Here is a 26996-nt window from a genome sequence, read left to right as displayed (position 1 = left end):
AATTATAGAAATATCCATTACATTCACTGCATGTAAACACATAGTACTGAAGTTGACATTCCTATTCTGGCCCCCACTTGTGACGGAAAACAAGGTTACTCTTTCCCACTTCTTTGATTTTTAGGAAATTCTATACACATGAAGCCATATCTATCGAGTCTCTTTGTCAGATCGTTTCGTCCCACACGTAGCAATAAGCTTTGTTTACCTCTACACTAGAACAGTAAGATTATAAACAGATGATCTCCTGTTGCAGAAAATTGCCCTTGAATTCGACTAACACACTTTCACCTTTTTTGTCTTTTATTTCTGAACATTTTTTTAGTTTCTTGCCATTTCTTTTTTTTAATGTGATATCCCTATTCCCTTTCCAAAACGTCATCTTTTTTTCTTCTGGGGAAAGATATGCAAATTTTAAACACTTATCACACATATCATTTCGAGGCCTATGAAATTTCAGATTGAATTCTGTTTTGAATATTTGCCGATTTAGAACCATAATTTCTCTGCTATCCTCCCTTCTGCATGACACACTTCTTGATACAAATCATCATTTAAATTAATGCATTGCTGAGAAAGAACATGGGTAATAGTCGATACGTTTAAGAGGAATGGCGGAAACTACAGCTATTTATCTAGGATCAGAGAAACGTAAGCGCTATTGCGTTTCAAATATTACATTAATTGGCATTGTTTTTTAGAATCCAAAGACGGATAAGCTCTTACGTTTGTCTGATCCGTGCTATTATTCATCAAATGTAGATACGCTAGCACCTAAAATTCGAACTAGTTATGATACAGATACGTTTGTCTCATCCTCAGATAGAGCTCAATTCCTGGTTTCTTACAGTTGTGTTAGTTAAAAAATGGGAAAATTGTAGATACGTCTGTCTAATCCTAAGTAGGCGAATTTGTCTGCTACTCTTACAGCCATGGCAACAATCGATAAGTGGCGGAATCTGGCATGGTTGTTGCTGGCTGCTGAAATATGTTAACAGATTAAAGATGTTGATTCAAGCACTTATTGTAGTTCGCTCTGTGTGAATATAATATGATTGTGCGCGGTGGTATGTCCAGTGTAATATCAACTCACAATACTACTGCGGAGGGACTCTCTGAACATCCTGTGCATAAACAAGATATTTTTTCAATTCAGTTTACGTAAATTGCAGAGAGACTTGTGCCCCAGCTTACGAAGCAATATTTTTGCTAAAATCGAACTATGGTATCATTTTCTTCGTGTATTTCAATTGTGGGTACAATTAGATTTGAATATGAACAAAATTGGTTTCCTGTAGATATGGATTTACTAATTCCATGCTATGATGAATTTAGTTTACTTTTTACATAAATGTAAATGTGAATATGGATCAATTTTTGGAAAATTTTTGGTAAGTTATTGAGGATGGAAAATGGTTTCTTATAGTGGGTTTGATAATAATAATAATAATAATAATAATAATAATAATAATAATAATAATAATAATAATAATCCCTGGCGCTACAGCCCGTGAAGGGCCTAGACCGACAAGCCGGCTGCTGGCCTCACGCCCACATGCCGAAGCAGAGGTGGACGATCATCCAACCAGAATGGAGGTATTGTGTGGTTAGCACGATGATCCCCCCAGCCGTTATAGCTGGTATTGCAACCGGAGTTCGCTACCTATCGTAGCTCCCCAAGTGCATCACGATGCTGGGTGGGCACCGGTCCCATACACTGGCCGAAATTTCATGAGAAAATTTCTTCCCCCATGAGGACTCGAACCAGCGCGCATTCCGTAACGCGAGTCCTAGGCATGGTGGGTTTATTGGCGCCAATAGCTATTGGCACGCAAGTAAAAAACAACTTTCATATGTAAACCTTTACTGGCGTGCAAGTTTAGACACTACATGCAATGTTTGGAAACGTTAGTGGCATTCTAACTATTCATTGCGCCAGTGGCGACGCATGCCCAAGCGGACATTTCTGTTGCACGTGTAAACATGTAGTTTGTCATCGGCACGCCAATATTCTACAATACATAGTCCGCTGATCCCTTTGCATCAAGTTTTCTTAATTTGGTTCATAAGAATGAATCAATGGAATTCTGAAATAGTGATAAAGTTTCTTGACGTAGGCATATATCAGAAACACGAGTGTTTGTGGGATTTGAACTCTAATCTTTATAAAAAAAAAATAGAGATGCCAGAATAGACACTAATGAAGATATGGCAAGGGAAATGAAAATTGATGGATTGAAATTCCCGCGGTGAAAGCAGACGTAAAATTCATACGAGATGCGTCCACTCTGGAGGTAAGGGAAGTAACAAGAAGCATGCAATCTGACGGTGGTTCAGATGACATAAAAAATCCTAAAGTAACATGGTTTCCAATTGCTGATAGGATTTTGTACCAAGTGGTGCAAATGGGAGAAAGACAGTCTTCAGAAATTTTGAGAACTTTGCATAAAAAGATTACAATCTTAATTTATATACAATTTAAGACTGGAAATTCAAAAGCAACTAAGTGGCATCTACTGAAAAATTAGATTTTGTTGTGTGTACGTGCTATTTACCTATGCAAATACTATACTCATTCATTTATTCACAGTCCTCTATCTAAAGGTAGGTCTTTCACTGCAAACCCAGCCTTTGAATATAATGGTACTACATGTTGTAGTAGATTATCATAACTGTCTGTTGTCATCTGTTACATTAGGAGGTATCTGCTGTTGAAAGTTATTTTAGAATTCTTGTAGAGTATATAAATTCTCCCTCCGAACAATCCACTTTTTCACCCATGATATACAATCTTCTTTTATGTCTTTTCTTTATTCCAAGTTAGAAATCATCTCCTCAACCAACAAACTTGCGACTATTAGACAAGCGCCATGAACAAGTTCAACTTCAATTGATATGTTATTTCCTCGTGCAACATTAAGGTAGCAGGCTCACTTAAAAATGACACTGGCGAGGCAAAATACAAAAATCTGTGTAAACCTTTACTGACGCAAAAGTACGACTGGCGTGTTAACTGGCGCCAATAAATTTATGCACGTGGAAACCCACCGTAACATCATGCCTTTTGCCACTTTTTATGAGCATAATTTGAGCTTCACCGCAAACTGGGAGGAAGAATGAATTTCAATACAGTTTCTTATTTGATTTCTTCCACAGTCTTTAAGGATAGAGTTTTTTTTAAAGGTTCTGCATTATTACGAGCGTACAATCAACCTTCCTTCTGAATAGTGTTAAAATAACGATTTCTTTCTTGATGTATTGGATACCACTTCAAGGGATGTAAGGCAATACTCACATCCACTGTTTCCGATCACGTTTTGCTTTGTTGTGGCTTACTAATCGAAATCCTGAACATTTTCCGTCGAATAACACAATTCCTGGTACAGTCACACTCAGCAGATTTCTTCGTTTTAAGTCACTTGGTCACACCTGACTGTATTGTTGATAGTCAACGTAGCCACCGAGGCGTTGCGACGTAGCTGAAACGGTAGCGCATCTGCCTGCTGTGCTCGGGCTGGGTTCAATTCCCGCTTGTGATGTCTACCGGATTGTGTTTCTCCCTGGTTTTACCCAACTGTAGAGCGAATATCGGGTAATCTCTTGACGAATCCTGGGACTTATATCGCCAAATACCATCTGGTTAACACCAATTCTTTCGGCGCTAAACAACTTAATAGTAGATATAGTACCTTAATTAACGGACTAAAAAACAAACCTCCACTGGGGTTTCTTTCCTTGCCGAGTTAGTTCATGTTCAGTTTTCAGCATGCTCTTATTCAAAATTCATGTTTTAAATAATAATAATAATAATAATAATAATAATAATAATATTATTATTATTACAAAATTTACGTTGCTTTCTTTTACCAATGCCTTCTCCTTCATTCATTATGTTTTCGGAATAGCTGGATAATACGCACGGTAAACCAACGACGCTGGTCGACGTTGCTCGCTGGCCACTAGTCACCGAGCCGTACCGAGCCGTGTGAAATAAAAGACAATCGAAATGGTGGTAGTATAATTCGCGACTATATTCTTAAATAATTCACTCCATTAGTCAAGTGCAAGGTTTATGTAGTACAACTGCGGTGTTTTGAATGCACCAAAAGATAATGTAGATGTAGTAAGATTTTAAAAACCAACTGTGGTAACTTTCAATGAATATCACATTTGTTGACGTCGTACAAAATTTTGTCCAATATTCTTTTGAGAAGATTAGCTCCGTACGCAAATGAAATTATTGGGGATCATCAGTGTGGTTTTAGGCGTAATAGATCGACTATTGATCAGATTTTTTGTATTCGACAGATAATGGAGAAAAAATGGGAGTATAAGGGTACAGTACATCAGTTATTCATAGATTTCAAAAAGGCATATGACTCGGTTAAGAGGGAAGTATTATATGATATTCTTATTGAATTTGGTATTCCCAAGAAACTAGTTCGATTAATTAAAATGTGTCTCAGTGAAACGTAAAGCAGAGTCCGTATAGATCAGTTTCTGTCAGATGCGTTTCCAATTCACTGTGTGCTAAAGCAAGGAGATGTACTATCACCTTTACTTTTTAACTTTGCTCTAGAGTAAGCCATTAGGAAAATCCAGGATAACAGAGAGGGTTTGGAATTGAACGGGTTACATCAGCTTCTTGCCTATGCGGATGTCGTGAATATGTTAGAAGAAAATCCACAAACAATTAGAGAAAACACGGAAAATTTACTTGAAGCAAGTAAAGAGATAGGTTTCGAAGTAAATCCCGAAAAGACAAAGTATATGATTATGTCTCGTGACGAGAATATTGTACGAAATGGAAATATAAAAATTGGAAATTTATCCTTTCAAGAGGTGGAAAAATTCAAATATCTGGGAGCAACAGTAACAAATATAAATGATACTCGGGAGGAAATTAAACACAGAATAAATATGGGAAATGCCTTGTTATCATTCAGTTAAGAAGCTTTTATCATCCAGTCTGCTGTCAAAAAATCTGAAAGTTAGAATTTATAAAACAGTTATATTACCAGTTGTTATTTATGGTCGTGAAACTTGGACTCTCACTTTGAGAGAGGAACATAGGTTAAGGGTGTTTGAGACTAAGGTACTTAGGAAAATATTTGGGGCTAAGAGGGACGAGGTTACAGGAGAATGGAGAAAGTTACACAACACAGAACTGCAGCATTGTATTTTTACCTGACATAATTAGGAACATTAAATCCAGACGTTTGAGGGCATGTAGCACGTATGGGCGAATCTAGAAATGTATATAGAGTGTTAGTTGGGAGGCCGGAGGGAAAAAGACCTTTCGGGAGGCCGAGACGTAGATGGAAAGATAATATTAAAATGGATTTGAGGAAGGTGGGATATGATGATAGAGACTGGATTAATCTTGCTCAGGATAGGAACCTATGGCGGGCTTATGTGAGGGCGGCAATGAACCTTCGGGTTCCTTAAAAGCCATTTGTAAGTATTAAGATCTTAATGTAGATTATGACTAAAGCTGAGACATCTAGGACTGCAGGATGATATCAAGTTAACTGTATTGCTATGTTTGTCGAAGGTAAATAGTATGAAAGGGTGGGGGAGTGGTTGCGTACAGGCATGCGACTCGGACAATGTGTAGTGAACAGACCTCCAGGGTTGTATTATCTATCTTACGTAACGTATACTATTTATAATGGCAGAATCATCAAATATATCAACAGTAAACAAGTTGATGGAGGAATTAGGCACACAACATTTCGCAGCAGAATGTTTGCTTCTTAGATAAGAGGCTCGCGACAGGAACAGTTTTGCGGACCTCTCATGCAGTGGCAGCGTGATCCTTACCAGGATTTATCTTCGCATGCACATTCCAGATCAAATCAAGATGATCCCTTCTTGCTCCGGTTACACATCTTGCATATACGAAGGTTAGGTTTCGTTAGTTTAGGTTTTTATTAACCAAGTCCGCGCATGCGTAGACAGCCAAGATGATCCTGTCGGTCATGACCCTTACGATAGTTTTTGTTTCGTAATATTGATAAACAATAATATGATGAAAGCGGTGAATAATTTCATGGTCGCTAAAAGTTTCCTTCGTAAAAGACGAGATATTTCTCTAGACCAAAAATAAAACGGCAACGAGGTCATAATTACGTACGGTAACTTAACGTTTTGGTGAACATTAACTGGAAATTTGCTTTCCTTCATTTAAATGATATTTCCTGAAACACACATTTTAAAAGTAAACTAAATTCATCATAGGATGGAATTAGTAAATCCATATCTACAGGAAACCAATTTTGCTGGGACATCTAGGACGTTTGTCGTTAAGTTACGTGCTTTAGTTATGACAACGAAATAAAGGGGGGGGGATATTCTACAATACATAGTCCGCTGATGCCTATTTTACCACTGGAATTGAGACATTTATCGTAGCCTATCATGGGATCGACAGAGAGGCTCAGACGGCTGTCAAACGCTGGTTCCGGTCCCAGGCGGCTGACTTCTACGACACATGAATACAAAAATTGATCCCATGGTATGACAAATGACTCAGTTCCAGGGGGAGATATGTTGACAAATAGCGCAATAATTGCTGTATCTGTTTTAATAAATCTTTCCATGCACTTATGCTATTTTTCATTATACTGCCTCAGGGAAAATCACTTTCAGGACGGCCTTGCGATCGAGTGGTCAAAATTTGTATAAGCACTTCTTTTGACATTATTAATATGGTGGAAGGAAAAAAAAAATTTCTATCTGCCCTCATCAGAATGTTTGCTTGTAAGCCACGTAATCTATTCGCAATATTTATGGAAATACAGCTTGTCGCTAACAGTGGTACTATCTCTCAGTAACGTTCAGAACGAAGGAGGTAGAGAAAAAAAAAACAAATTTCTCCTTCTAACGACACCACAGACCAACGTCATGTCCTTATGTTGGCGACATTGTTTATTTAATTCAATTTGGTCCTAACCGTAACGGCACAGTTCAAAGCTACCGTAGCAAATTCTCCAGTTTAGCGATATTTTCTTGTCAGTATTTCCTTTTTCATATCTTCCTGTCTCTTTTTTTTCGGTTCCATGTTTTTCCTCTCTTTCTTTCTTTTCTTCCTTTTGATAATTTTATTTTCAGTTTCTGTTTTACTTTCTGTCCCTATATGATATTTTCTTCTCTTCCTCTTTTATTGCCTGTATACACCTGTGGAGTAACGGTTAGCGCGTCTGGCCGCGAAACCAGGTGGCCCGGGTGCGATTCCCGGTCGGGGCAAGTTACCTGGTTCGGGGCAAGTTTCCGGGGTTTTTCCTCAACCCAGTATCAGCAATTGCTGGGTAACTTTCGGTGTTGGACCTCGGACTAATTTCACCGGCATTATCACTTTCATCTCATTCAGACGCTAAATAACCTAAGATTTTGATAAAATAACATAATAAAATAAAAATTCATTGCTCTTTTCCTTCATTCTTTCTTTTCATTTCTCTTTTCCGTTTGTTTTTTGTTTCTGTTTCTTCCTATATTTTTATTCTTGCTTCTTCTCGTCTCTTTATTTCTATATGTTTGGAATTGTCTTACGTTCACAAAATTAGCTAGTCTCGATTTCCGATAAATAAGTAGAAACTTATTCCCATTCATGGAGACCAGTTATTAGTCTCTTTTCTTCTTTAAGCTTCGACCGTGTGTCATTCTGACCTCGTAATCAGGAGTTCGCTACGTTTAAGCTTATGGAATTGGTCCATAATCCTCAAAATATCGAGGACGAAACAGGCCAGATATTTCAATCTTTGAACTGGATGATGATGGTGAAAATTAGGTGAAAATTACTTTTCGGGCGACGTAAGGCATTTCAAAATTTCTTTTAGGCTAATTCCATGTAACTCAAACCAAACAGTTGTTGAATACTCCCACTGTGAATATAGCTCCCAGCAGCTATAGCCCTAGTAGATAGTGGATTGCAGAAGATAGTATATAGGGAAAACTAGATGGGATCCGGCGTATTCGTAACCGGTGCTTTCGCCAACGGTATGTTTCGTCACAGCCATTCCGTCACGCACTTTTTCGTCATATGGACATGTTTTGTCACAGATTTCATTTCGTCATCCGTAGCTTTGCGCCACAGTGGTTATGTTTCGTCACAATATTCAATATACTACACAATATTATTTTGACTATTATTTATTGAATACTCACAAATTTTTATACACATTTTTACCCGAAGTTAGTGCATATTTTTAAAATAAGTAATTTAACCAAAGTGTCTAACGATACCATGCTCAATTGCTCGAAGGTAATCTAGGACATTCTCATCGGATTTATATTCCTGATATCTTTATACAATTCGTGATAATCTTGTATCGAAATCTGTATATATTTTTCTTTTTACGTGGCGTGGTGGCGAAACTTTGCCCGAGATGAAATAAACAACCGGCCAGCTTCGCTTGTGGAAACGTATTTGAAATTACGGCCATTACGGTTGCCTCGTAATCAGTCGATATAAATGCGGCAACAACTGTTTTTGTAATATGTTATTTACCTCCTCTTTAAGCGTATTAAAAATAAGTTAACAAGATCTCCTTTATTTTCTTTCCATAAGGGTTAACACGGCCGGAGGCCACTGCCCACACACGTTAACGTGTATCGCATACGTGAAATATTTTATCAACAGTAATCTCACTAGAGGTCTTGATTTATCTAGAGAAAATTAAAACTCGAGTGGGATTTAATTGACTGTTACACGATTAGAAGAAAGTATATAAAGGTTAGAAGTAACGAAGTACTCCAATACAATAAAATATTAATTGACTTACGAAAATACAACTGTCTTCAAATGTATTATTGTACCATCTCAACATTACAAATATTATGCTAGATGCTTGCTACATGGCAGTGGTGTGCTATGATTATGTGATGATATCAGGTGTGCCAAGTATGGAATCTTCATTGAACTCTGTAGATGGTTACTAGTCAAGAAGGCTTTGTTGATTCAATTTCATTTTTATTAAAACAGTTGCATTCCACTTCAATTATCCGGATCCCAGTAATCAACGTCACTTGAAAGATGATTTTCAATAAATCTTAATATTAAACAATCTCTGATACGTGACTATCTATAATATCATATAGCAGAAGCTATAACAAACATAACCTAAATAATATAAACAAGTGTTAGAAAAGTTTTAAATAGGGATGATGAAATAAACAAGAAACGTTTTAATTATCGATGATGACATAAGAAATAAACATGAATAATTTTAAAAGAAACAATTATTGAAAGTACAATTTTCAAATTTGAATGTTTTAGTGGTTGTTGTTAGTGTTTTATATTAGACTTGTGCTTAAAAGAAGTGGAACTCGTTGATGTACATGGTTTATTCCTCACCTTATTCAGGATTTCCGAATGGTGCTCTTCATTTATTTGTAAATAGGATTTCAGGGAAGATGCATAGGTATGACCAGTGACCTTTATTAATTCTTGTTCTTGAATGCCAATGTGAGTCATATTTGAAACTGCTATGCATCGACTGGAGTGGTTTGTAATTTTCCGTTTTTGTTTTGTTTTGTTTTTTGTTGTTTTTTTTTGACGTCCAGACCAGCGCAGTTTGAAATGTTGGCAAACAAAGAAACAAATGCTAGGGACGCGATAAAATTAAACAAATGTTAGGGACGCGATAAAATTAAACAAATGCTAGGGACGCGATAAAATTGTGCGCTAAGCAGCCATGATTGATTGAAATACATCCTTTCGTACCTTTTTATTGGTCAAAAGTAGTATGACGTAGTAAAAGTGTAATAGTCACCTAAAACTGTATTGCATAATCTTGGTAGCGTATAACAATATATCGTAATTAATTATTAATTGTTGCAATTATACTTCATGTAAAGAAACTTAAAATGAAGTGTTTCAGAAACTAATGTGTGACAAAATGTAATGCGTGACAAAAAACGATGTGACGAAAATGCAAAGTATGACGAAACGTATCTATGTCAAAAAAGTGTGACAAAAACACCTAAACCCAAACTAGATAGCGATTGACCAATTACCTTTTTCAAGCATATTGTGAATAAACCACAACTTTGATTTCACTTTGTACTGCATATACTTCTGGAAACAACCCTTACTTGTGGTTAGTGTCTGTTGTCTGAGAGGACTGAAATCGAATGGAAATGCAACTGAATGTAAACAAGTGTAAGTAACTAGAGTAATTGCTAAGAATAATGCACGCTATAATTTCTTTATTCTGCAAAGGATACATAAATTCTGGTGCTCGTTTTTACACTCATAGTGTCAGAATAACTATAAGGTTTCCGTCCACAGAATATTATTTTGTAAAAGCTTTTATATGACTTAAAAATGCCCCAAGCTCAATCACTATAAAGTGAATGTCCGCAAACTACAGTGATTGGTCGTTTATAAATTATTTGTAAGAATAACGACAAATTTTCTCTAATTCTATAACATATTCTGTTAAATAATGGTGAGTTTTACAGGACTGACACTATATTATAATATCTAAGCCAGGTAAGGGGTATTATACGAAATACTACTGTAGAAGCTGTCCGCAGTGGTATTGGTTTAAATGAAGCTGCCCAGGGAGTTTGGTGTCCCGAAAGCAACCATAACGTTCAGAAACAATTAATATCCCGTTGAAGGAAAAGCGTCCCTTGGTTCTCGCCCAGTGCTGGGTGAAGAAGAAGATATTCTGGTACGATGGATAATATTGATTGTCACCCGAAGGGCTTTCCCCATAGAAAAGACGACGTCCTGGACAGTGTGAAAGAATATGTTGAAGAGAAGGGTCTAAAAATACTCTTTATTAACAATCGCCCTGGAGATGGCTAGTATAGAGCGTTTCTAAAGCATCGTTCATGAATTGTAAATTGTCACAGAAGCTGGCTTTTGCGTTTCAGAATCTAACATCAGAGGCTGGTTTCAGAGTGTTGATGACTCACTAAAAGAGAAAGAGGTTTTTGATATACTGAAAGACCCTCGTCGTGTGTTCAATGGAGATGAGACAAATTTTTTACTTTCTCCCTCTGGAAAAATCGTTCGGATAAATCGTAAAACAGCGAACGCCAGTAGGGGAAGTTATCCCCACCCTCGCCGCTCGGTACCTCGCTCGCCTGCTCTCTCTCTCTCTCTCTACTATCTGTCCCCCTTCGGTGGATCACTGCCTACCACCTCGCACGTATTTCATATTTTACAACACAATACTTTTTTCCTACGTACTAATACACAATACAACCAAATTAAGGCGCATTAGACAACAATCACATGTAATGTGGTTTTTTCATAAAACAACACTCACCTGTTAACTTTGCACTTTGATTATAAGCAAAGGTTCAAACTTGGTCTTTTCGCTATCGCGAATGGCACTTCACTTCCCCTACTACTAATACGTACAAAAACATATCCAACGACACACATTACATTTCTGCAATACGTTACGGCAGTTCCCTTGAACATAAATAGATTCATTTTCCCTTCTACCATCAAATCGTCTCGATAGCCGAGAGGATTAAAGCGTGACCAAAAGCGTGCGTGCGTTTCGTTAGGAAGATACTCAGATCGAATAGTACCCTCTCCGAAGTCATAAGAAAAAAAAAGACAGAGACATGAAGCAAGGGACAGAGGAGAGACAGAGGGAAACAGGACGAAGTTCCTCTTTTGCTTCGTAGATGCCGAATTCACTCTTTTGTTCCACTTTCCTCCACTAGATGTCACACCCACCCTAAACCTCTATTTCCACTCTTTCCCGCTAGAGTGTGTGGTGAGCTTGTAGGGGAAAAGTGGAAAGGGGTCGTGGGCGGAGCTGTTTTGCGACTTGCCCAATCGTTCTTGCACCAAAGGGCGCTCGGAATGTTTATGAAAATGATGTTGGACAGCTAAATCTGTTATTACATGCATGTTCAGTTTTTCTGCTTCAGGTGACATGGTTCCACCAAGGTTGATTTATCCTTAGCAGAGAATACTTGCCAATATTATGATAACTGTACATAAGAAATGGGGAGTGGATCGGAGTGAAAATGGATAGATGACCGCAGAGGTATTTTATGAGTACTTAGATAATGTTTGTTTTGTGCTTATTAAGTTACAAATGAAATACCTTTGTCAATAATTTTGTTCGTAGATACGCATAAGTCTCATCTTACCCTTCACGTCAGTCAATTCTGTAGAGCTGCAAATTGTTATGGTTTCTCTTTATCCAAACGCTACAATAATATTACAACCAGCTCAACATCTCTGCGTTACGATCTCTCAAACGATAATGGATAGAAGAATTCGTCGTTGGCGTCAAACACATGAACACGAGCCAGTTACAAAACAGCTGGTAGTACCACTGTTGCAGAAAGCTGTCAGCAACTCCCCCACTAAATAAACCGTCTAAAATGGATCCCGTTCTGCAGGACTTTTTCTGTGCAATCCCGTTGCTATTGACTTCAGCAAGTGAAAATAAATTAATGTTTGCATTCCTACTGAAGAATCTAGACCAAGTACTAACAACACTGAGAGCCAAGACTCATCTCTTGCACAAATCTTACAGTGGCCAGTATCCCAAAGAGAAAGGGAAAACGAAAATGTGAACGTACAACATTTGTAATAACATCAGAGTAATGGCACACACTTGTTCTGATAAGGCACAAAAGAGAAAAATGTAAGAAGAGGAAAGAGAAGAAAGAAAGCGAATAAGAGATGAAAGAAAAAATGAGTGAGAAGGGTTGTTACGGAGAAAGATCAAAACAAGAGAAACGAAACAGACAAGAAAAAGAAAAAAATTGTGAAAATGTGTATTCAATCACTAATAAGTGTTGGTCAATAACCGTGCAGTAGGAGGTCAATAACTGTAAAAGTGGACTTACTTACCGTATTTAAAATGCCTTTAAGGAACACGCAGGTTCATTGCCGCCCTCACATAAGTCCGCCATCGGTCCCTATCCTGAGCAAGATTAATCCAGTCTCTATCATCATATCCCACCTCTCTCAAATCCATTTCAATATTATTCACCCATCTACGTCTCGGCCTCCCCAAAAGTCTTTTTCCCTCCGGCCTCCCAACTAACACTCTATATACATTTCTGGATTTTCCCATACGTGTTACATGCCCTGCCCATCTCAAACGTCTGGATTTGATGTTTCTAATTATGTCAGGTGAAGAATACAATGCGTGCAGTTCTGCGTTGTGTAGCTTTCTCCATTCTCCTGTAACTTCATCCCTTTTAGTCCAAAATATATTCCTAAGAACCTTATTCTCAAACACCCTTAATCTCTGTTCCTCTCTCAAAGTGAGAGTCCAAGTTTCCCAACCATACAGAACAACCGGTAATATAACTGTTTTATAAATTCTGACTTTCAGATTTTTTGACAGCAGACTAGATGACAAAAGCTTTTCATATTTCCCATATTTATTCTGCGTTTAATTTCCTCCCGAGAGTCATTTAGATTTGTTACTGTTGCTTCAAGATATTTGAATTTTTCCACCTCTTCGAAGGATAAATCTCCAATTTTTATGTTTCCATATCGTACAATATTCTCGTCATGAGACATAATCATATACTTTGTATTTTCGGGATTTACTTCCAAACCTATCGCTTTACTTGCTTCAAGTAAAATTTCCGTGTTTTTCGTAATCGTTTGTGGATTTTCCCCTAACATATTCACATCATCCACATAGACAAGCAGCTGATGTAACCCGTTCAATTCCAAACCCTCTCCGTTATCCTGAGCTTTCTTAATGGCATATTCTAGAGCGAAATTAAAAAGTAAAGGTGATAGTGCATCTTCTTGCTTTAAACCGCAGTGAATTGGAAAAGCATCAGATAGAAACTGGCCTATAGGCCGCATAGATGCGGACTCTGCTGTAAGTTTGACTGAGACACATTTTAATTAGTCGAACTAGTCTCTTGGGACTTGTTGTGTTTATTTAATATACGTTTGTACTAAAATTATATTTTTTTCCTCTTTTGTTTAATTTGTTTCTGAATCTTCACTTGACTCAATGTCTTTAAAATTACCTCAATATATTATCACTGCTTTGCGCTAATATTTCATTGTTTTATGATTCATTGGCTTAAGTAGCCAATCACTATAAAGTTTACCCTAAGTACTCGGAAAAATATATGAAACATGAATCAGATCAGTTTTATCCCTCGTAACTTGCCCGTGATATCACTTCGGTGTCCCCTCAAAACCATAAACAGCGTTGGTCATCAATTGGGTATGTACAGTATCTACCAAAAAGTATTTTCGGATGGCGTATTTCTACAGTCTACTTCGCGTGATGACTTCAAGGGAACAAAATATTTCGTTTATTTTGCTGAGACAATTTTATTTCAACCACATATACTAGGCAAATATGTGACGTATGGTTAACTCTAAGAAAACGCATTATATTGACAAAGGATGAACGTTCATGTACCAGCCAGGATTGTATAACGGACCATGTGACGTCATAACTGCGTTCTACACTACGAGCTGCTGCATGAAATCATATACATGTGAGCCAGAAACTTGTTCATAGCTATATGTTCAATGGAATAGTCAACTAACTGTCAATGATATTTTAGTTTGAGGACAGGGAATTATATTTTCTGAAGATGATCAGTGAAGCAGATGAGGGATTGGAGCTCCATAGGGTCGTCAGCTGCAGCGGCTATTTACGCCCACGGAACAGTCGATAACTTGCAGTGCTGACCAACAGCGCATTGTGAGAACGTAGAGTCATTCAGTGTGAATTGCCGATCGCTATAAAATAGCATACATACGATTTTATGCGCGGAAATTAAACCAACATCACCGCCATTTTAAACACGCAGTAAACCAAGGTTGCTGGTTATAAACATTGAAGTGGCTATAAATGTAACAGAAGCATTAAATCGTCCAACACTGATGCGAGGAAGTATACTGAAGCATACTAACAAAATGGGTCGACTGAATTGGTACACTTATAACGACAAATAAAGCTTACGTACTAAATAATTCATTTAATGACATAATCATAAATAATTGAGACTGAATCGAAACATATAATGCACTGTTTTTAGGTTGGTTATTTTAGGACTTTTATGAACTATTATGGCTATCTAGCATCTGAATGACATGAAGGTGATAAAGCCAGCGAAATGAGTCAATGGTCCAGCGCCGAACGTTACCAAGGATTTGCTCTCAATGGGTTGAGGGAAAACCCAGGAAAAGAACTTAACTAGGTAACTTGTTCCAACTAGGATTTTAACCCTGGCCCGCTAGTTCCGCGATCAGGCATTCTAACCGTTACTCCACAGCAGTGGACATAATGCAATATTCAATATATAAAATACTACTTGAAACAATTTAAAATGTTATATTTATAATCAGATAAGATATATTCACCCTTATTTCCGCATCAGAGACACAACACTTGATGAAAAATGAGTGCTTCATTGCACTTTTCACGCGTTTCGCAACAATACAAACATTGTAAACTTCCGGAATTTCATAGACGACACTGTCTTCCTCTACGCAAGGGGTTCCCAACCGGTGTGTCGCGCAGCCCCATGAAGTGTGTGGCGAAATTTTGAAATTGAAAAATAAATTTATGCCATCCAGAAAGTTTTTTACGACGCATTTTTTATTTACTACGAAGTCTTTGATATGGTACATTTTATTTTGAGACAAACTTTACCAATGGAACGTGAACACTGCAATAATGGTTAGTAACTCGTTTACTCTTCCAACTTAGCAATAAATAGTCGTCAGAACAATAGGGTCAGGTTTAATATGAGCGAGCGGGTTATAGTGCGGCTATTTTTATGAAAAGGGCTTTATTTAGATTTTATTATGGACAAATCTTAATTCAAAAAGACAGTCTGAATCAAGCTCTGGGTTAGAATTAATTAATAGGAGTGCTACTTCAAATAATGTGCGCGAAAATTCCCTTCAGGGTTCACAAAACGTATTGCGTTTCGTAAATACCAGTTGTTTCAGACCACCCGTGTCAGCCTTCTTCTCGAAAACTCTATGATACTAGTTGTTCATAAAAAAAAAATATGGTAACCAAAACCTATGTAAAGACTCGATGGGTGGTACCACCATCAATCGATTCTTTACATAGGTTTTGGTTATCAATTTTTTATGAACACCAGTATCATATAGTTTTCGAGAAAAAAGGCTGATACGGGTGGTCTGAAACACCTGGTATAGTGATGAATACTTGCAATATAGTTTTACGTGGTGCGGAGATGAATATAAAAAAAAATCCCGAGTGTCTTATATGCGGAAATGTTTTGTCAAATCAGTCGATAGAACAGCTATTTTCAACGTCATACTTGTGTGAATCTGCATTTTATATCATGAAAATGAAGAACAGACTGCTGCATCTTCAAAATGATTTACGTGATTTACGTATCCTGTGAACCATAAGGCCACGTATAGAGAAATTCTGTGCAACCCACCAGCGCAGATTTCACTTTAATTTCAATAGGTGAGTTTTCAAAAACGATAATAAAAATCTTTTATCGGACATCCAGCATAGATAGGCTGGGATTTTTGACACATACCTTTTTTTTTTGTCTAATGCTAGGGGAGACCCGGGCAAAACGAATAACCCGGGCAAACAGAATAATGCCTATTTCTTAGAAACGCCAACAAGTACCGTAGCGCTTTCTGCTATGTTGGGGAAGAATCCCTACCAAATTTTGCTGCTGGAACTGACTTGTCGTCATTCTAGCTAGTAAGAGAAGAAGTCAGCGTGTGTTTCAAGAAAATTTCAAGGTAAGAAAAACATATGTACAATATACAGTACTGCAGAAACTCTTTGTTATGTGATAGTAATATATAAGTGATAGAATTAGTTCTAAAATGCCGTACTTACGAAGAAGATTATTGACGTTTATGTTTGTATAACCTTAAATGAAAAGCGAAGTGGCGTCTGCGGGCAAAGTGAATAGGGCAAAGTGGCTAACTTATCACTATATAAGTGTCAGCTATATTTTTGTATATATTTGTCTATTGTAATAAAGCGTGTTAAATCATTTTACATAATGGAGGCATTAAGTCACACTAATTAAATTATAAATCAGCAACACTGCTCTTAATTTTTACTTGAAAAGGTCGTAATGTGTTTTCAGATGGTTTAATTTTTCAAACGGAAGACGGAGCAAGCCAAATGGTCTGAAGAAGCCATGAAGAAAGCACTTGAAGAAATAAAATCTTCCAATAAGTGGTTCTGCTATCTGGCCATACAACCATAATGTGTTTGTTGATGAAGAGTTTGCTCCAGATGAACTTACAGATCGTCCACCTGAGACAGAAATCAGCGAAACGACAGCTGGCTCAGATTTAACAAATTCTGCGGTGCCAGCTTCTTCAGCAGCTGAAGAAACAGTTAATGCTCACTCAGAATCAACCACATCTGTGATGTCGGCATCTTCAGAGATTGACGAAATATTCAATACATCAATTACACTCATGTATGTGTTGATTTATTTTTATTATCAGTGAATAGAAATTAAATAGAAAGGTGAAAATGTTATAGGGATATTCACTTTGCCTGGGTTAATTATTCGCTTTGCCCAGGTATCCGGGCAAAGCGAATAATTAACTAAATTTTTTTTCTCAAATCATATCACTGTCCGTAGGTACGAGAAACGAATTGCTGTTTTGTAGATATGTGGACAACATGTGTCACAACCAAAGTCATGAAGGTTTTATTTCGGGAGCACTAAAATATAGCCTGTGACATTGTTTACTCTTAGCTTATCCGCTTTGCCCGGGTTTCCCCTACTCAAGTTGCTACTTCTTTTTTAGAATTTTCGATTGCGTGTTAACATCGACCTATCTACAACACTGGATATCCGACACTACATAGAAGTTATCAGTGCTTTCTCCTGGCGGAACGCACTGTAACGGCGTTCCGGCATTTTTTTCTTGCATGTTTCATCATGGAACCGAAATATGTGCGAATAACTATGTTTTTAATTTAATTTTTCTTTGAATTCCGCTGAGACTTTGAAAGTCTTAGTTGGACGAAAAGGAGGATAACAATGAAAAATTTCTCCCCGTCCGCTATAAAATATTCTAAACAGTAGTACACCACCTTTTTATCCACAAGAAAATAACTGGTTGCTATTATTAGATTATTATTAATAAAAATAAGTGTGTCGCGATATCGTGGGCGTTCAGTAAAGTGTGTCGTCAGTAAAAAAACCTTGGGAACCACTGCTCTGCGCAACAGTAAAGCACAAACGATTTTGAAAGTTAACGGGAGGATGTGTTCAAAGGAAATACTTTGTTTGTTTTTCAGTTTGTCTTTATTACTGTTCCACAGTAAACTACTTTAAAGAATTTATGGTGTAACGTTGGTGATTTATTGATAATTTACATTCAGTATTACTAAAATATTAACAACAGTTCAAAATCTTTGTTTCATGTGCATGTAGTTTCTGTCTGTTCTAATAATAATAATAAAGCGCACAAATTGTGCATAAATGAAAGTCACTTGGATTGAACAAAGTTAATGACTGATAGCTGCCGATTCCCACAGACTAGGATATGGTATCTATCACATGTCTTGTTGCATAGGACACACCCACAGTTGTCGTCCGGTTCGTGGAAACACTGAATTCTGCATATCTTGTGGTGGTATCCATGAACCGCCAGCGATGTCTGTTCTGAAAGGTGATAAAAGTTGTTGTATATGAGCAAGGAGATAATTAGTCACAGGAATAGGTTTACAAAATACTAATAATAAGCAAGAAGTAATAGAATAAAATAAACTAAAATTTGTCTTTTGTCAATATTCTGTTTAATACTTAGCCTTAATTTCATTGGAAACAAACCCACACACATTGTGCACTTTCAGAGATGCAGAGAGTTTTCGATATCTTGAAATAAATGCATGAAAAGAGTATATAAACCAAATCTAACATCAAAATTATTATTATTATTATTATTATTATTATTATTATTATTATTATTATTACTATTATTTACTTTATTATCATTATTATTATTATTATTATTATTATTATTATTATTATTATTATTATTATTATTATTCCAGTATTCATTTCTATGATTTAATTAATTCATTTGTAATTCATTTTATTTTATTGCCATTATTTTAATTATCTCACTGTACTAATTTTAATAATCATTTGTATGTATTATGTATATTTTGATATCTATTCATTTTGTCATTACTGTTTATTTGTATTTGTCTGTAATTTTAATAATTATTTGTATGCACATTTGTTATTCCTTGTACACTGTAAACCTTGTGCTAACTTTATCTTGTGCTGAACGGTTATTGGCCCTAGGCTGTTGTACAGCACAATAAATATTAGTAAATAAATAAATAAATAAATTGTTAGTAGTAGTAGTAGTAATAGTAGTAGTAGTAGTAGTAGTAGTAGTAGTAGTAGTAGTAGTAGTAGTAGTAGTAGTAGTAGTAGTAATAGTACTAGTAGGAGTAGTAGTAGTACTAGTACTAGTAGGAGTACTAGTAGGAACAGTAATAGTAGTAGTAGTAGTAATAGTATCATTATTATTATTAATAGTAATAGCATTATTATTATTATTATTATTATTATTATTATTATTATTATTATTATTACTGTGCTGGAATTTTATTGGCCAAAATCTGTTGTCCAGCACATAAATATCAATAAATAAATACATAAATAAATTTTTATTATTATTATTATTATTAGTAATAGTATTATTATTATTATTATTATTATTATTATTATTATTATTATTATATCATTATATGCCTCACTGAAACATGGTTATCAGAGTCAATTATTAATACAAATTTATTTCCTAATAATTATACACTAAAATTCCTAATATTTACCACTTTATTATCATTAGGAGGACTTCCTCCATTCTTAGGTTTTTTTACTTTTAAGTGTCGTAGTAAGCAAGTTATTAAAAATGTTGTTCCAATAATTACGTGTAGTCCGTGGAATTCTTGAAAAACCAGAAACCATTGAAGCCGAATAACATTTCACTACTAACTAAAATTTATTGTTTTTTTTGCTAATTCGTTTTAGAGCTGTTGTGTTTCGTGCAGATAGAATGTTTGAAGACACTAACAAGAAAAGAGGTGGTGGTGTCCTAACAGCGATTAGCAAACAGTTACCTTTTCCTAGTAGGCGTTTTGACTTAGAAATTATTAGTGAATGTATTTGGGTTGAAATTAGAATGACTGATGGTTTTAATTTGTTAATTGGGAACCATTATTTCTCTCCTGACACAAATCACAATTATTTAAAATCTTATCTAAATTTTCTCGAAAAAAATCTTGATACTCATAATTTTAGAATAGTAATTCTCGGTGATTTCAATACCTCGGGAATGGACTGGTCAACTGGTTTTAATCTTAATGACACTCATTATTACTCCAAACTTTAGTCTAAGGATTTATATTCCTCGACTTGCCTTCTTGGATTAAAAGAAATTAACTCTACCGTTACAAGTAAAAATCTTCTTGACTTGGTTTTTACTAATGTCAATAATACTACAGTTAAACTTACCGATCACTCTCTAGTTTTAGAGGACATTTATTATCCTTCTATCTCTATTCATATTGAATTAAATTTATCATTTCCGAAATACTGTCATATCAGTTCATACTTAAATTATTCTCAAGGTGATTATATGAATCTTTATTCCATTCTTTACAATTATGATTGGAACAGCATATATCAGACTACTGATGTAAACATGCCGCAAAATCCTTGTCTCAAATTATAAACAATGCTATATCTCTTTCTGTCCCTGTCACCTTTGTTAAAAATCACGCTACCGTAAATGATTTTCAAACGAATTACGTCAGCTTATTAAGAAAAATAATAAAGCTAATACAAATTACAAAAAAAGTATAAAACTGATCAGCGTTATCAAATTTTCTCTAATTTTAGAAAACAAGTCAAAGCCATGATTAAATCCGATAAATTAAAATGGTTACACTCAATTGATGATAACCTAAAGCATGAACCAAATAAATTTTGAAAATATGTTGAAACTTTTCGAAAAACTAATAGCAATCCCACAGAATTAATAATAAATGACGTCCACATTACAGATCAAAATGAAATTGCAAACGCATTTGCTAATCAATTAAAATCTGTTCAACAAAATTGTGATTTTACTTTCATTACTTATGATTCTAATATTACTGACTGTTTGCCCCTGCCAAAAATTACATCCGATGATGTAACTAAAGCCATTAAAAAGCTAAACCTAATAAATCTAAAGGTACGGATAGCATTCCTAATTTTATAATTAAGGGTTGCTCCCATATTCTCATACTCGTTTTAATTTTTTTATTCAATCTTAGTTTAAAAACAGGAATTTATCCTTCACTTTGGAAGGAAGCATCTATTATCCCAGTTTTTAAAAATGGTAATAAAACAGTGTTACTACTTATATACCTATTTCTATTCTAAACAATTTTTCTAAAATTTTTGAAAAAAAATAATACACAAACACATTTCATTTTATGTCAAAAATAAGATTAATTCAGCCAAACATGGATTTACTAGAGGGAAATCTACTACTACTAATTTAGTTTCCTATCTGAATCTCATAATGCCTGCAGTTGAAACTCAAGGTCAAATTGACTCAATTTATTTTGATTTTAGCAAACCATTCGATGTTGTTCCTCACAAAATTTTATTAAATAAATTAAGTAATTTTGGTCTCTCCACTAACTACGTTAATTGGTTTTAAAATTATTTAACAGATAGACAATCTTGTGTTCGACTAGGTAATTCTCTCTCGGTTCCATTTAATAGTTTATGTGGAGTTCCTCAAGGGTCTACATTGGGCCCTCTCTTATTTTTATTATTTATAAATGATATAAGTAAAATAATAAGTTCTAGCTGCCTTTTATTTGCGGATGACCTCAAAATCTTTCGTAAAATTAATACTTTGGCTGATTGTCAAATTCTACAAAATGACATTAATTCAATTTCGCGATGGTCTGTTGAAAATGGAATGAAAATTAATCCATCCAAAACTTTTGTCATTTCCTTCTCACGGAAAACTACTTCCCTAAAACTTAATTATTCTCTTATTAATGTCATAATTACTAAGAAAAATAGTATTGGAGATCTTGGTGTCATACTTGATTCAAAATTATATTTCCCTAATCATGTGCAATACATTTATACCCATTCATTAAGAATGCTTGGTCTAATTAGATCTATAACTTATTCTTTTTCTACTCCGATGTGTCTATTAATTTTATACTATACATTGGTTAGATCCAAGCTTGAATATGCATCTGTTGTATGGAACTCCATTACTTCCACTGACTCGGCTAAATTGGAGAATATTCAAAGAAAATTTATTTCCTTGTGTTCTTATAGATTTTTACCAAATTCCGATGACTATAAATATGAGATTATCTGTAAATATTTTAACTGCTGCAGTTTATTTGCCAGACGTCAAGATCTTGATTATTTATTTTTTTTGTAAAGTCATTAAGGGTGATATTGATTGTGAATCATTCATAAGCAATATCAGTCTTCGTATTCCTGCTAAGGGTTTATGATTCCATAACATTTTTTATAATAGAAATTCAAAATCTCTCTCCGGTATAAAATATGCTAATTTGCACGGATTAAGCTTGGATCCATTTAATTCGAAGTGTACATCTTTTGAGTTTATCATGATATATCCTTACTTGTTATTATTGTCAGATATTGCTATTTATTTTGTTGCATTTGGTCAAAGATTAATGATGACTATTAGATTGATTGTATTCCATCTCACTGCCATTTCTATCATTCATTCTCATCATCATTTCTTCTGTTTTGTTTTGTATCTTGTGCTAAACTGTAATTGGCCTTGCGCTGTTATTTTGCGCGCTAATATTTTAAATAAATAAATAAATAAATAAATAAATAAATAAATAATAATAATAATAATAATAATAATAATTATTATTATTATTATTATCATTATTAATATCAATAGTAATGGCAGTACTAGTAGTAATAGCATTATTAGGCCTATTATTATTATTATTATTATTAGTAATAGCAGTAGTAGTAATAGCATTATTAGGCATATTATTATTATTATTATTATTATTAGTAGTAGTAGTAGTAGTAGTAGTAGTAGTAGTAGTAGTAGTAGTAGTAGTAGTAGTAGTAGTAGTAGTATTATAATGATTTTACTTAGTTTGTGTTATTTAGGCCGGCATGAATCTCAAAACTGTATAATATAGTGTTTCAATTTAAGTAGTAAACACAAATCTACGCCTTATGTTCTGTAACGGAGAACAGATTAATTTCAGACTTAAGCTAGGGCAGGCCTGGGCACTAATACCTCAATTGAGTCACTGCCGACCATCCCATTAACTCTGCACTCTATCTTCCCCGGCTGAGACTAATATTTTGGGTCCGACAACAATGTAAACAGTGAGTGAGTGACGGATTTTACATATATTAAGTATAGAAAGACGTTCGCGCTACAATCTCCACAAGGCATAAAAACTAGAATTTTTTCCGTTCAGGAAAGACACCATAGCGCCGGATATATCACATACAAATCTATAAATAAACCTGCAACAAATTTAAATGTAAGAGGGTATTTTGGGCTGTTCGTATTATATTTACAATAATTATTATTACCATCATGATTCTGTAGGGAAAACACGAATAACGATGCTAGAAGAGCACAAGACAAGTATAACAGAAGAATTGGGGTCTTATATTGAGAGTCAATTGCAACAATACCGTATAAATATGTTATTTGTGTGTTTTGTTTGTATTAGAAGAAAGCACTGATGTTAGCAATACTTTACAATTAAACGTATTTATTAGGGGAGTGGATTACAATTTTAACATCCGTGAAGAATTGTTAGATCTTGTGATACTGATTCAAGCCTGAAAGATTTTCATGTAGTGTGGATTCTCAGACCTTCTGACATCTTAGAAAACCAAGCCGACAAATTGTTAATAAGCAGAAAATGCCGTTCATTTTCATATGAGCTTGAGTGGCATGGCATAATATTTTTCTGAAATAGGGGTGAAGAAGTATTTGTTACAGTTTCAGTGCTCCCGAGTAGCCAACTGCAGTTTCAGACAACAATTTTGTTATTTCTTTGTTTAATTATTATTAAAATAGGGATGAAGTTCTCCTAATTATAAAAAACTTAAAAGCCATTCATTAAAGATACGACTTCCGCCATTGATGTCACTACAAATGCGAGGAAGGAAAATTTACTTCCCTTCTCGGCTTTTTAGTCTCAGGGCTGTTCAAGAGAGAAATGCATAAATAAAGATGTTTTGCGCTACGTGTGTGTTATTACAGTTGCAAAGCACCAAAAGGATATGGAAATAATAAAACAAGTGTCATTACATTATGCTGTTATCATAGCTTACGAAATTTCGTCTTTTGCGGCCGCCTGAAATCCATAACTGGTATAGAGTGCTTTATTGTGGGTATCTTCGTAAAGCGGTGTAAGGTAATGAGGACATGGAAGGGATTTTCTTCGTTTTCTTGTGCCGCCCCTATGTGTCCAGGCCTGAGCTAGGGTTTCCTCGTGTTGCAGTAACGCAATCTAGCGACCGTATTATGACGGCGAATGACGTCACTGAATTGTTGAACTGGAAGTAAAGCAGTGATCGTCAATACTCGCTGAAATGGGTAGCGGGTAAGGTATGCATCGCAATATGCACCATCGTGCAGAACGGAGAGGGACAAAGCATACCCGCCAGCAGCCACGGATGTACACTAGTGCCTCTCTTATCCGCGGTTAAGGGACGCTAGCCCGAGGGCGCAATGTGCTGATGACCGCTCATTTTCAGGTAAAAACGCGGTGCCGCTGTTTGTGTGACGACAGTCAGTGCAGTGACAGAAAGTTCAGTCAACGTTTTTGTACGGTACGGTGGCAGTTGCGGTGAACTTTTCGACGTGCTGAAGTACAGGAGAGGAGGAACTATCAAAGCCGTATTTCCGCATAGGCCAACATGAACCATAGGCATGGGGGGCGGCAAATTTTGGGAACTAATATTTTTTGTATTATACTCGAGGTGTAAAATTTTGAGAAATTTAATACAAGCGCGCATATGACACAAGAATTTTACATTCATTTGTATACGTCCAAACAGCAGGTAATTAATTAACTGATACGTTACAGAAATTAAGGTTGTCTGATTTTATACGAGTAATATTCCTCTGAATACAATTTGTTTCACGTGTGTCAAATAAATCTTTTGTCCCTTAATGATGTTACATGACAGCTCATACATGTTCCATCATACATAACACCTGTTGTATCCTAACATTGGCAACTTATTGATTAAATATCCGAAATTTAAAGAATCCGTTTGGTTAGAAGAAAATAATTATTCGTCCTTAAAATTACGAATTTATTAATTATGTTCCATAATTTTTTTCTTCCACTGTTGATACCACGTTTTTGACAGTGATTTTGAGAATCATTCCATTTTTTATTAACTTTTTGAACTACCAACAGTTTCCAATATCCGTTATTTCATTGTATTGTGGCAAACATGTAATTAATAATTATGTACTCTAGTGATATATGTTATGATATGATATATGATATGATATGATATGATGTGATATGATATATGATATGATGTGATATGATATGATATGATATGATATGATATGATATGATATGATATTTATATTTATTCACACTGCAAATAGGTAAATACCCGGTGGCAGTGGTAACTAATTGCACTCAATAATTACAATTAGTAATAAATTACAATTGATATGATATGATATAATATGATGTGATGTGATGTGATGTGATGTGGTGTGATGTGATGTGGTATGGTATGGTATGGTATGGTATGGGTATGATATGATATGATATTATATGATATGATATGATATGATATGATATGATATGATATGATATGATATCAACATTTACAGTACATCCATGTAATGGGGACCTCACAATTTTTCATCCGGTGCTACAAATACGAGGTTGGACAGAAAAGTAATGAGACTTGTTTTATTTTAAACATGAATTTGTTCTTTTTACAAATCGAGGTTTTCCCCTTAGATGTAGTTCCCTTGGACAGCTATACAGACGGAGCCGTTGTTTGCATTGTTCGTAGCAGTGCTGGAAGACTTCTGCTGGAATTCCTTTTAGCTCGTCGGTTACGCTCTTCTGGATGTTATTCCAAGTACCAAAATGGCGCCCTTTCAAGTGAGTTTTGATCCGGGAGAATAAAATGAAGTCACACGGACTGATATTCGGTGAATAGGCGGTTGGAGAACCACAGGAATGCCTTTTTCTGCCAAAAATTCGTTGATAGAGATTTCCGTGTGACATGGGGCATTGTCATGGTACAACATCCAAGTGCGTGCAATGCTTGTTATGATAGTTATTTCCGCCACAACTGCTGACTGGACAAACTGTCCATCACCTGTCACGTTCGAATTCCGATCTCCTCTTAACTCAATTTAACTGCGCTGGTCGGTATTAATGATTTTCTCTCTTTTCCATACTTTCTAATTTGTGCGATAACGACGGCTGCTTCATTTTATTTTCCTGTTGACCATTCCTCTTCCTCACGAATGTAATTCCATCACTTTGTCCTTTAGTACCTGGCGACCTGGTGTCCATTTCTTCAGATCTCCTCTGCTCTTTCCATGTTGATGTTCTCGCTTCTGCGTGTTTAACCCGAATATTGGGTGATGTTCATTTTCTACGTTATAGAACTACTATTGATTTTTAAATTATCTTCATACAACTTGGCAAAGTGTCCATTCGCTCTTGCCGCCTTCATGAAAGGGAGTAGTACCTTCCTTTTACATCTGATCTCGTAGCTCAGGTCTTTTTCAACCCTCATTCCCGTTTCTCGCACTCTGTGTAAGTTCCTTAATATTTTCTTCTTTGGTTATTGCGTTTGAGAATCTTGTCAAGAAAGGCCTGTTATATCCTATTCCAATTCTATAATCCTCCTCGATGTCTTCTGCTCTCACCTCCAGTTTGAAGATCTCGTAGTATACTCTGCGCACTACCTCACCAGTTTCTATTGCG

The 26996-nt window shown here is 35.6% G+C and overlaps 1 protein-coding gene across 1 annotated transcript in view; it reads left to right on the top strand.

The window, feature by feature from the left end:
* LOC138705025 (protein CIP2A homolog) overlaps positions 1-26996 on the top strand; it is a 720063-nt gene that overhangs the window by 442277 nt on the left and 250790 nt on the right. The window lies entirely within an intron of this gene.

This window comes from Periplaneta americana, chromosome 8 (assembly GCF_040183065.1).
Source record: "Periplaneta americana isolate PAMFEO1 chromosome 8, P.americana_PAMFEO1_priV1, whole genome shotgun sequence".
Classification (NCBI taxonomy): Eukaryota; Metazoa; Arthropoda; class Insecta; order Blattodea; family Blattidae; genus Periplaneta; species Periplaneta americana.
Note: the sequence above shows the minus strand (reverse complement) of the source record. Positions and strands in the feature narration are given on the sequence as shown.